The following is a 13,438-nucleotide window of genomic DNA, read 5'->3' on the forward strand; positions in this document are numbered from 1 at the left end:
TCTAATTATCTTATGCTGCTTTTCAATGAGATGTAACCTACCTCATCATCTACCTTTGAGTAGAGATGACGATGATTTGCAATGCAAAAAAATCAAAGACAAGTGGGAGGTTCTCCAGGAAGTGTTCAGTTACGATTTCTTAGGGTGCACCTATATTTACAATATGTCCAAATATTATTTCTTGTGGAAGAAGCAGAAGACGAGTTGTCACTAGCTGAAGAAAACAAGCTCACAACTCCTCAACAACTTTGCATCATTAGCACTCATTCAGAGGTTACTCACACATGTCCCACTCTGCTGATAGCACCTAATTAGAAAGCCTATTTAATCAATGGCAGTTCTGATCGTGCCAGTTAGGTATGAGTTAGGCTGAATCATTTAATGGAGATTCCCAACCCTGACTATTGACTTCACAGTGAATATGGGTTATCAAAGCAGACTGTGTGAATGCTTTGCCCTTCCCAGAGCATGCATCTTTATTCTATTTTGTTTTTTAATAAACACTAACGCAGAGGCAACAAGAGCATAAGAATCAGTCTCCATCTTTCCCATTCAAAAATTTACCTAATTACAGCATAACACCAGGTAAGATTTTAGCTTTACCACAACTACTAGAAGTGCAGCATTTTCCATTACTAGATGGAATTATCATATAGATATCAGAAAAATACTTTTTTATCACTGAAAAGTGTCAGCTATGTAAACATCTTCTCAAACAACGATATCAAGAGACCCTCTATAGCATTAAAAGGACCCATAAGCTTTAGTGTGACACGCACAGCAAACACATACGTTGTGGACACATGAGTTTCTATCATAACCAAGTACCTAGCATAAGCACAGGCTCCTAGCCTCACAAGTATTACTTCCATTCTGTACATGTTAGGTAACGTGTTCTACATAAACCAACCCTTCACTCCCACCACAAACTGGGGGAGAAAACCTCATCTCCCTGAGTGAACAACTGTCCCTTCCTGCCCTCATTCACACAGTTACATACAGAACAACATAGATGCAGTGTTGGTGGCTCACCAATTACGTACCTCTCACTTCAGCCATCCTAAGGTAAATCCTGCTTTCATGAACGAATCAGAGCAAAAGCAGCAACATCAAGTATTAGATACCAAGTATTCCCCAAGATAGCAAAAAACCCACAAGAACAGAAAATAATGAACTATTCTTTGTTTTAACATTTCCATGTAAACGCACCGCTTTTCTAATTATGCTGCATGCCTAAGTTGACACAAAGGATGCTTACTACTTCAAAATCAACAAGCAACTAATAGGAAAGTACAAACCTTGGTTCATTCAAGCTTTAAAAAGAAACACAGAAATGACAGGAAAGACAGCAATAGTCCATTAATGGAGGAAGCATTCGCCATCAATACTGGCAACAGGTTTCACCATCTCAGTCCTGGGCACTAATTAGAGAGCAGGTGATTTTCTCCACAAGACATCTATTGGTGGAGATGCACACTACTAACAAGAAACCAATGCTACTAGAGAAGAGATGGGAGACCGAGGAGAACAAAAGCAGTAATGAACCCTGATGATTAAAGTACAGATGGAACACTATTCCATTAATACTTGGACAAAACAGCAAATAGTGGCTACTATCCGTACCTCTGTGTTCATTCATTTCAGAGTAAAACCTGCCTCCACCAACTGGATCCAACTGGAGAAGATGCTTCCAGACAGTCGATCATCAGTCCATTTCAACTTACCTGGTTGCCTATGTTCCCTGTGGTGCCCATGGTATGCAAAATTCTGTGCTCCAAAGTGCAATGTATATTGATCAATAATTTCCACGGGAAAAAGCTTTATTATTATCTATTAAGCTAAAAACTATTGTTGTCCTATTTGAGACCAATAGCCCTTGTTTTGATGTTCCAGATTAACACTAAACAGAAAAACTAACAGTCTTCTCCAGTTAAAAGCTCTGAGAAGGATTCAATTCAAATATTCTTTCCGCACTTTGATAATACAATAATTACATTGATCAGAAACACATGCTCAGTGGATCATTCCGGAGCATTTTTCTCATTGTCTGGTACCACAAAACACATCTGGGTTTTATTTGTCCCATGTAAGTTAATAAGAGTATAGGCTCTTTTTTTTTTTTTTTTTTTTAACAATAAGCAAGATAATCCTAAAAACGATTTTTTTTTCAAAACAAGAAGAGGAGGAAACAACTCCAAGTTTCATCCAAAACTGGGCAACTGTAAAAACAGCTTTCTATGGGAGTTATTTCACTATTAGGCTATCAGTGAAGAAGGAAAAAGAAAGTTACAGGAATCATATTACAATGACTCTGTACAAAAGTATCTCATGTTAATGGGACCCAAGATGGGATGCCTCCCTGGTCTGCTCAGATCTGAATCAGTACAATGTAAAGTGCCAATACGTTGGCATGAGAAGATGCTAAGCTCCTTCTTGTTACTCAGCTCCCAACTTGGTAGAACTGGAAACTTTCAAGCTTATTGCTGGAGCATAGGGGATGTTGACACCTTCCAGATTTTCACTTTACTGGACCAACCCACAGACAGTATGGTGCAAGGAACAGCAGATGGCTTTTCTTCTGTTACCTCTGCTTCCTAAATACGAAGCTGAACATTGTTCTTAAAACATGCATATTCAGCTCTCGCTATAAGGAGAAAAAGGTTTATTTATATATGTTAAAGCCTTTCATCCCACATTATATTTATCCCATTCCAGAGCATCTCTATGTATGTTCATACGATTTGAATTTCAAGCGCCCAAAGGAAAGCAATTTAATCTTAAGTATGGAGTTTTAGTTTTAATCTTAATGCAAGATACATGTTGAGATGTTTGATACTCTTCTTGCTTTCATTTCCTCCCTCTTAAAAAGACATAACACAGAACAGGGAAAGTACTGGAAAAAAAACCTGTTTTTTTCCTGTTTCACATTTTACCTTACGCAGATTAAGGCTTTCATCTAATTAGAAGAACTACCACAAACCTTTTCCAGCTGATAATGTTCCCTTCAGGCCTTACCACTGGCAGAAGACAGAACATTTGGTCTGTGCTGAAGTCCAGTGTGACCCCAGCAGGACATGACATTCCTCCATGTATTAAGCAATTTCTGTGCTTGCACTTTACACTTTCCATGTGAGGTCATGCATTACACAGTTCAATCCCATATCTTTCTTACAGTATCAGAGACCTCTGTGAAAAAAGGCTAAACTCTGCCGTGTTCTAATGGGAGACAATTACACCCTGGGAATCTAAAAAGAGAGCAACAAAGTTTTTTTTTTCATCATGTAAGTGAATACTACACAGTTTTCTTTTCCCAGAGCTTGATGAAAAGTTAGAAGCCATCTTTGATTACACTTTGAAATATATAGAACAATGCTATGGAGAAAGTCTCACTGCATGTTACCCACCTGTTTTTGGACATACATAACGTCCTACTTCTCCTACAGATGTAACACAAAGGTAAAAGAGACATGCTTGGAGAATGCAGTGCAAAGTTAGAGAGGGTACGAGCAATTTAAATACAAATCTTAGAGGAAAACAAACCGTGCACTGAATTGACTGCAAAACATTTCTTACTCCCAAACTTATCTGCACGTAAAAGGTCTGTTGATAAACTTGGGAATAAACACAGGAAAAACTGTAAGTATGGACTGTTAGATCAATAAAGAGACATGTAAATAAACAACAAAATAGACACACTGATCAATTATCAATCCATCCAGGGTCTGATCCTCTTCTCATGACATTAAATGTAAATCTAGCATAAATGCAACGAAAGGTGTGCTTTCCTAGGTCATCTGTGACACAGAGGGCTTTTACCCAACAGGTAGGAAACACTGTTGTGTTCTCTGGACTGTGATACACAGAGGATGAGACAAAACCACCACAATGGGCTCTTCAAGGTCTATGAATCATTGAGCATTGGTACAGGGGGAATCAATCCAGCCATCTTGGATTAGAGAGCTGGTATGACCATGGTTCGTTTTATTTGCTATAACTGTGTAAATTAAATATTTTTGGAATATATGTAGCAACTGGTGACACTTCTAATTAGCACAGGAAAACATCCATCCCCACGTCTGCTATCTTACTTATCAGTGGAAGAAGAAATAGAAAAAGCTAAGTTAACCTAGTGGGCAGACAGAGATTGGTTATTTACACTCATTTCCACATAGTAAGGCACTTTCATTTCAGGAGTAATGCTATGCTGTTCAGAGACGTGTGTTAAAGTTGAGATACACTTACAAAGTAGCCTGTTCCCAAGCTGGAAGGAGCTGAGCTCTGCAATAAAACACAAAGACAAAGTGAAAAGTCAGTGATGGTTTTTAACACGTTCCAATCCACATAGCTCATTACCAGCCCTTTCCAAGCTTTTCATCACTACATCACAGCACCAATGTGCTGCCCCTTGTCATCTGCTACTGAAACAAACACGGTGTTGCTTAATTTTTCCCTTTACATCTCTCAACAACTCTGAGATGGTAACGTGCTATTTACTGAATTCCAAGCTTCTGCGGTGGACGTAATTGCCAATTTATTTGACAGGCAGCTGGGTAATGAATTAATGATGGCATTTCGCCCTGCACTGAGACTAAACAGACACTCATCAACCAGCCTCCCTGACATGCTGACATTCAATGCCCTGGACTCCAGCTACTCAGCTTTGTGGCCACAAAGGGGCAGGCGGGAGGGGGAAAAGAAAAAAAAAATAAAAAAATGTAGGCTGACTTCAAAACAAAAAGCCCGGTGGGTTTAGATGACTTTTCCAGTGTATGACCTGTTTGCCAATTTATTCCCAAAAGGCCCTGGTTAGTACACACATACTGCTTCTCTAAAATGAGACGTTTTGTAAACATAATTAGTAGTCTGAAATGTAAAAGAACGCGTGGGCACAGAGAAGCTGCTTCAGCCCATGTACCATTTCCTGGAGAACAGTCACTACGATTTCCCACTTGGATGTCCACACTGTTAGACAAACCAAGGATTTAAAAAGAGAAGCAAAAATAAAACAACTAAACCCTACAGTGTGAAACTGATTCCAAAACTCCAAGCCGTAAGAATAATTTAAACCAATATTGCTAAATTGAAAAATAATCAAAAGGTTTAAATGCTTTACAAAAAAAAAAAAAAAGGGCATCATGAAATTCATTTTAAGTGGGACGTGATCACAACCTCTACATTCACAGGAATTAAGGAGATAAAGGGTTTTGTTTCATTAGTTTTTCATCTCAGCAATGGGGATTACACAGCAGGTTCTCTTAGAGCCATGGTGAGAGAACGAAACATCTCAGGCCTAATCCAGGTCACTGCTGTTGTATTAAAGGGTGATCAGTTCCAATGCTCCGACCCCATCACCTGAAACGCTCTAAGCCAGGCTGGTCAATGGACAAGGAAGCAAAAGGCAGAGGGTAATTCTGAGGCGAGCAGTAGGAAGCCAACCTTCAGCTCCCGCAGCTCAGTCTGGATTGCAGCACTATAATACAAAGCTCTTCCAGTGCTGCCAGAGTTCTGCCATTACCAGGACCCAACCAGTCCCAGCCAAACGCTGGAAAGAAGCAGGATTTGCATCCCTGCCAGCCCTACTGCAGGGAACCCTGACAGCAACCCCCTCTACTTCTGATCTCCAAGTGAAGCGCTGACACAAAATGAAGCCAACCCCCACCCCCAAGGGGCTGACTCAGTCTTCTCACTGAACCCTGTGCAGCAGAAATAGTGCCAAGAAATTTTAAATTAACAGCTGTACTCATTGCAAATAATCAGAATATTACCATGTGTGCACCAAAGCACTACTAAAAAGAGAGGTTTAGAGAGGTTATGTACGTACAGGGAAAGGCTTTTTGGTTTAAGCCATTAAAAGTTAAAGACTTAGCAGGAGAAAATCATGAGGAATGGATGCCCCATCCCTGGAGGCATTCAAGGCCAGGCTGGATGTGGCTCTCGGCAGCCTGGGCTGCTGGCTGGGGATCTGCACATAGCAGGGGATTGGAACCAGATGATCACTGTGGTCCTCTTCAACCCATGCCATTCTGTGACTCTATAATCCTGGCAATCTTAGGGGTACAAACACTGCAGTATTAACAGACTCTGCTATGGAAATTTGGAATTCCCAGTGCAGGGATGGGAACAGGTGGCCATGGGCAGTCAGGTAAGCACCACAGCACAGCCCTCACATGGCTGCCAAGTCCCCTCCAGGGGCCATGTATGGGGTTTCAAGAGCCACTGCTGCCCACAGTTCTGTAATACCAGGTTGGAAGGGCTGCATGGATGCTGAACAAGTCCCACTCTTTCACTCACAACTTACAAAACTTACTTCAAAGGCCGAACGCTCCCAAGTTTGCATTCTGCATCTGTGTGCAATTTTTGTCTGCTTTTTATTCCAAGCTTTGGAAGGATCAAATATCAAAACACAACACACAAAACAAAGAAAAAAGGAATAAGCGAACAAAATGCTTCCCGCTGAATATTTCCATTCCTTCAAAAGCAACGCTGCGATGGCTATGAGAGGACAGCTGAAACATAGCAGTCAAATGACTTTTGCTGAAAAGAAATAATTTTGTGCAATTTCAGGGAATTCGACTTTGCTCGATGGAAACACAGCCCTCCACAAATTGCATGCTGCATATGGATAGTACACTCTGCATACTCTGTTCAGTTTAAGTAGCTACAAAAGACTGCATTGCACATGCATGAATGACTAAGTTAGCTGCGTTGTGAACTGTGTGCTGACAGAGCTATGCTGAAGCAAGGGCTATGCATGAAGGCAGCTTCTCACCTGGTTTTTGACAACTCCCAATAGCGAAAGGATCCTACTACCCAGTGCCCAGCCTTGGTACCAACTGATGAATGTGATACTGTGTATGCAGCATCTTTACAAGACCATGCTGAGTCGTGATCCTGCACTGGATGGTTCTACATCTCTTATATAAAGTGCGCCTATAATAGAGGGAATGGTTTCACTTTCCCCCTTTGCAAAATCCAACATTAGGTTCACCGTTTGATATTCAACACAACCACCAGCAGAAGTCTGCACAGGGTGCCCATCAGCAAAACACAAGCCTCTTGCTTAAAATTAACACCATTTCAGTTTTGTTATTCTCCTTCAGCTCTTTTCTAATTATTTATTTCTTCTTTTTTTAAAGAGAACAACTTTTGGCCCAGGAGCAAAAATGTAGTAACTCTCTTGTAAGCATTACTTTACTGTGTACCAACGAAAATTACATCCTTGAGGTCTTGGAAGGCACAGTTATACCCATTTTGCATATAGATTGTGCATTACTTGGGGAGCTGGGTGGGGAGGAAGGCTGTGTTGTATATATTTGTTCTGGCTATTGTTTATGCAGGTCTGACTGAATGAAGGAACAGTGGGTATCATTTCAATTTCTGATGTCAACATCAAATTACTTATTTAATTTCATGCCTGGCGAAGCATTGTATAGCTACACGCAGAATCATTTCACTTCATTTGTTATGCTGTGTTTTCTTGGCGATTGGCTTGCCTTCCAACTGACAGCTTTAATTACGACATGAATTTGATTGCACTGCCGAGGAATTAACATAATGCAACAAAGCATTTAAGCACCCAACCTTAGACACACAAACACACACATACACACCCTCACACACACACAAAGCAGCAGCAACTGCAGCTGATCAGCTTCTGGCACACACACACAGCTTTGCTGGTGTTATCCCACTTTAGATACAGCCAAGATTACCGGGGATATTCTGGAGGAGGAGAAGCGCTCAGGATTTCAAAGCACATAACCCAAAGACTGTTTCTTAATTTGTCTTTCTTTGGGCTTCAGACAAAGGTGGGAGGAATAGGAGACAGAGAATTACACGTATTGAGGCAAAAACCGTGAGCCACCCAAAGTATCACATTGCTGGGTGCTGAGACCTTTCCTGCCTGCAGACAGCAGCAGAGCCATGGGCAGGGCACGCTGGAACTGACACCTGACTCAACACCTCACTGGGACCTGTTCTAGAGAGTGAAGTACACAACACAGTAGGTGCACACAGCTACACAACAGCAGGGAAATAGGAGCTCTATGGAAGGAGTCTGCGAGCTCTGCTGTAACCCTTCATGCTGATGAGAAATGGTGTCATTGTGAAAAAAAAAGAAGCATCCCTGTCCCACTTCCTGTTCAGAACTGGAACAATATTCCAGACTGACAGATGCCAGCGCCGTTGCTGAGTTATTTCTCCCATTGTGTGACTTCTTGTTCAGCAAACAGAGGCCAGGCACTCCATGATACTGCTGTGTACAGGAAGACCTGCACTGTCCATCTCCTTCAGGAACCATCTTTTTCAGTACTCATCTTTTCCTGACTATGCTCTCCCATCAGCAGCCTGCTACCAGCAGTGCTGAGGATGCCCGAAACAGCCTGCACACCCTGTCCTCCCAGAGCAGACTCACACTGGCACTGCATCCCAAAATGATGAACAAGGTCCGTTTTGCAACCATCACGTTTATAACAAGGACTAGCAATGAGCTGACAGGCGTGCACAAGCTTCAGATCTGCACCAGGTCAGGAACTGAGGGATGCGTGCCATAGAAATGAGTTTTTGGGTTTGATTTTGATTAGTGTGATGGTGGGCTGAATTCCCAAATACTCTGTGCGTTTACCATCTAGGTCTGATGCAATTCTCACATTTCCCTCCAGTGATCTCTTGGCTGCTTGTAAAACACGGTTAAAAGGAACCTCATGCACTCCAAAACAGGACGATTCAATTAAAAACAAATACATACAGAAACAGGAAGAAAAACAAGTTGACTGAGCTCCAAGCTGTGGCAAAGCGCTGCCATCTTGTCTCCAAGCAAGATCTCAACAAAATGAATTCTACTACTGGCAAGATTTTGATGAGATTAAATTGACTGCAGCACCCTATATATAAAGGAGGAGCAGCTCTCCAATTTCTCCTTCAGGCCCCTGGAGCTACCTCTGCCCATAAAGGAAAAAACAAGTTGCCATTCCAAAAAATACAATATGGGGTAAAAAGGGTTTATGAAATGGGATTCAGATGGGGAGATGTATTAGGGGACTGGCAAACGCTTGCAAAGCAGCACTTGAGCAGTCGTTATCCCCAATCTAGCAGAGGTCAGGTTGCCTGCTAATTATGTTCTCTCGCAGAGGTGCGTGCGGATGTGTGCCTGCACACGCGTGGGGGATGAAGAGAAAGGAGCTGATGGAAATCAGTTGCATTGCATTGTATCTGACAAGAACATAGGATATTCCCCTTCCTGCTGTCTGATGCTATTTCAAGCCTCATTACGGGAAAGGCCTCCTGTTTAACCTGGTCTTTTCACTGAATTATCTTCTTTTCATTTTTGACCACTTCTCTTGAAAACGCTGCAAATTACCTGCTTGGATCTCATTAGCCTGGAAAAGAGTCATCCCTCGTAAACACATTTTGCATCAATCTGCGTTATCCAAGGACTATAGGTACATTTACAATATGCAAAGTTGAAAGATATCTGACAGGAGAGGTAACGAAGACACTGCCGTGTCAGTGGGTAACTGGATATTCATTATACTGTCTCCCTCATTCTGCATCTGTCACTAAGCTATCACTGAGGCTCCACATTAAAGCTCACGAAGCTAACATTTCTGTTTCAACAGCTTACTGAAAACTAGGCATCTGAAAATTGATCATCCACCTAGACTATATGCACTTCATTCATTATACATATTCTCATGCAGTAGCCATGGTTAATCTTACAATGCTGTGGGGCAGTATCAGTGGAGATTCATCGTATTTCAAGTCCCAGATTTGCTTTCTGACCTCAGGGCTAATCTGTCTGAAGTATTCCCTTTTTTTCCTTCAATTTTAAGCAGAATACACACTTGCTGTGTATTGTTTCTAAGCATTTTTAAAATCAGGATCTTCAGAAAGAGCTTAGTCTTCTGGCTGCACTTTTTATTCTGGATAACCATTTGTTGTAACCATTAGACAACTCGTTTCATCCAAAAAAAAAACAAAAAAAAACCCAAACATTTAATCTTATTAAGCTAATGATGCTTCTTGGTGCATACAAGCACAGTTTAAGGTGGGCTCTCCCAAAACTAGATAGAAAGCAAAATATGTCTTTGTATGGCCCTGTCTAATAAAGTGGGGTGTTTGTCTTCAGAAGAGAGAGAAATGCAGGACAGTATATACTTTTCTTAACCAAAAGGGCCTGGGAGAGGCAGAAGGCCAACAGAGACACAGGTAAGAACACCATACTTCCCAAACGCTTGTGAAATCTCAGCTGAACTGGCAACACCAGAACACAGAAAGATACGTTTGTATTGCAATCAGTTATCAAAGCATAAAGGAACTTTCTTATTAAGCAAAACATAAATTATGCATAACTTTACTTTAAAATATATGTTTGCACATATATTTGAATCATGTTTCTTTTCAGCAACCTGTGAATCCCTGTGTCCTCTCTTGGGTGCAGCACTAAGGAAGTTGTGTTTGTTCTCCCCTTCCTTTTAACTTGCCATAGTGCCAACACAAACACAAACTACTGGAAGAGTATGAGGGGGAAAAAAAGTGTTTAGAGGAAGGGGAATCAGGGTTCTGTGCTCACAGCCAGGCCTGGCACTGCACTGCTGAGAGCTGCTGGGAAGCTCCAGTAGAGCCTCAGAGCTCTCCATGCAGCACACTGCAAAGGAGCAGTGAGGTGAAATCAAAGCCAGCTTTGTAAGGAGTGGTGTGGTTTTTTTTGCTAGAAGATGCTCTGTAGTTGTGAAGTTCATCTCAGAGGCTTCTAAGCTGCCACAGGGCTCAGAGCAAACTGGCAAAATTGACAGGCTGATGGTCAGCTGCCATCCACTTCTACCTGTACTGAGCATTTACTCTCTGCCTCCTCCATTCTCCTCTTCCAAAGGCACCTTGTAGCACTGAGGCTACCCTCACCTGGCAGCTATGAGAGCAGGATCTGAAGTGTGTAACTCGATGCACTCATAAAAGATGGTTATAGCAGAAGAATGGGTCCCTAAAATAACGTGATAAAGGGATGAGGAAAGAGAGTGCAACAGATTTTAGACCTTCACTGAGAAAACCAAGTGGCTGTTCCAGCAATACGCACAAGTCAGCAAAAATGGCTAGCTGTATGCCTTCAGGCTTAAATTCACACAACAAAATGTATCCTTTACAAAGGTATTGCTTTTAATGTGTGCTCAATTCCATTTTATTGGATTGGCCTACACAGGACACCATCTGGTATCTGTCATCCAAATCTACATGGACATGCTATCAATAAAATCCCCATTTCTAAAATGTGGGTTAGTTAAAAGTAGGGCCAGATTGCTGGCTGATATAAATTAGTCTGACTGATTTAGCTATGTTTTTACCAGCAAAGGATCTGACCTACAAAATTCCCACTTTAGATACTCTTTTGGGACAGAGGCTGTCTTTATATTCTCTGTTGCAAAGCATGTAAGCACAGAGGACACAAAGCCATGAATAAAACACTCAAGGATTGTGATGGTACACATAATAAATAAGAATCTAATTGCAGCAACAAAAGATTTCTGTATTTATTCATATGTCAGAATAACTCATGCGTGTCATTCACTGAATGGACAGCATGCTTCACTGGAGAAAAGCATTCTCTGTAGAGCTGCCATCTTTAGGCAGAGCAATAAAAGCAGAGCTTATGCTATTGTTGGCCGTGTTATATCAGTTCATCAGATATAAGTTATACCAGAATCTCTAGACTTATTTTCCATAAAGACAGTATTTACCCTTGAAGAAATGCATCATTTCCTTTCCCCAAACTGGGGTGAAAAGAGGCCATCTCACTTCTCAACTATGCAGAGTACTGTAACTTCATTAAGTGGCCTTCAATTATTTTTAAATGAATGAGCGTTTCCACACAGTCAGACACTGTATCAAGCTTTATGAATTTGACTGAACTGGGACAGGTGACGTAAGTTATTTCTTCCCCTTTCTCTCCTGAAAGGGAAGGGGATTTAAGCAACAAACCATCCCAGAGACAAAGTCCTGTTACAACTCAGGGCCCTCTGAAACTACAGAAGAACAGCATGTGGCTGTAGGACTTTACTTACATCACTGAGCCTTTCCCGAGAGCTACTTCGATGGAAACCTTTCGATTCCCCGCTGGCGCTTTCACTGTCACTGTCTCGGCAGCTGTTCTGACCTGGCTTGAGCTGCAAAAAAGATAGAAAACAGAGAAAGCAAGAGTTTAGCCTGGCTCAGGTAAGTGCCCTGCTCTTGGTGCACAACAGCTCCCAAACACGTTGAAAGAGGAAATCTGCACATCCCAAGGAGAACACAGAGTAAATCCCTCATTTTGTGACCTTCTAGTTGTCTTAAGTTATTTATGCCATAGAAGATGTTTTGTAAAGTTATCATCAGAACAAAGAGCACCTGGGATCAATCCCTCCCTCTTTACAGCATTGAGGATCTCAGATCAATGGAAATCTCCCAAGGGGACGGAACAGCCTTTGCTGCACTCATTCCTAACAACATTGCCTTGTACCATAAAACCTTCTTGGCTGACCTCAGTGTTCATAAAACACAGAACCATAGAATGGCCTGGATTGAAAAGGACCAAATGAGCATCTAGTTTCAACCCCCTGCTATGCGCAGGGTCGTCAAAAAACATGATCTATTTATCAACTATTGGATTGTTTTTGCTTTTCAAATCCTTTTTAATGAACATTACTGGCATGGCAGTACGTTAAAAAACACAAAAAAATAACAAGCTATATATTCAAGACAATTGAGAACACACCTGCATATTGTGCAGGCCAGTGTATCAAAATGGCATTGTACTGAAATGAGCATCTCCCATATGTGTACATTATACATAACCCCCCAATCATATAAACATATATACTGCAAAAGGATGAATTATATCTACTGCAATGCTGGAACTGTACCCCTTTCTTCTAACACATCTTTCCTTATATATTGCTAGCATATTTCAAAAGCTAGCTTTAACCTTTTGGGTACCTTGTTTGAACTGACTATGATAAAATTGTTTATTTTAGAGGTTAATGTTGACAAAAAGTTAATTTCAGAAATTTAGATTTAAAATCACAAACTAGAACTGCTGGCAGCTGAAGCAAATGAGGAGAAAACATGCAGCGATGTTCCTAATGAGTTTATAAGGCAGCTATGATTACATTCATAAAATAAACACTACCATATTTTGTAGTATTTTCTATTCAGACTGTACATAATTACAAGAATCACACTCATCTCCATTTCACAACTGGTGACCGAAAGTTCTTAACCCAGGAATTTTCTCCACCATCCTTTTCCCACCTCTCTCTCTTCTCATTTCATTCTGGTTCATGCCAAAAACAAGCACACACAAAAATGCACACTCTCTTTCACAGGCACAAGACACATGCTTCTGTCCTGTATTCCAGCCACACACATCGCTCCTCTTCCTCACTACAGGAATACACTCAGGAATATCCTC

General features: G+C 41.3%; 1 long non-coding RNA gene across 1 annotated transcript; it reads right to left on the reverse strand.

Annotated features, from left to right (window-relative positions):
- Positions 1 to 2,110: 2,110 nt before the first annotated feature.
- On the reverse strand, positions 2,111 to 12,152 carry LOC109370645. Its single transcript, XR_004161785.1, has 2 exons — positions 12,054 to 12,152; positions 2,111 to 4,278 (listed from the first exon to the last, which is right to left on the reverse strand). It is a non-coding gene; the product is annotated as an uncharacterized LOC109370645 (long non-coding RNA).
- Positions 12,153 to 13,438: the final 1,286 nt, after the last annotated feature.

This window comes from Meleagris gallopavo, chromosome 21, assembly GCF_000146605.3.
Source record: "Meleagris gallopavo isolate NT-WF06-2002-E0010 breed Aviagen turkey brand Nicholas breeding stock chromosome 21, Turkey_5.1, whole genome shotgun sequence".
Taxonomy (NCBI): domain Eukaryota; kingdom Metazoa; phylum Chordata; class Aves; order Galliformes; family Phasianidae; genus Meleagris; species Meleagris gallopavo.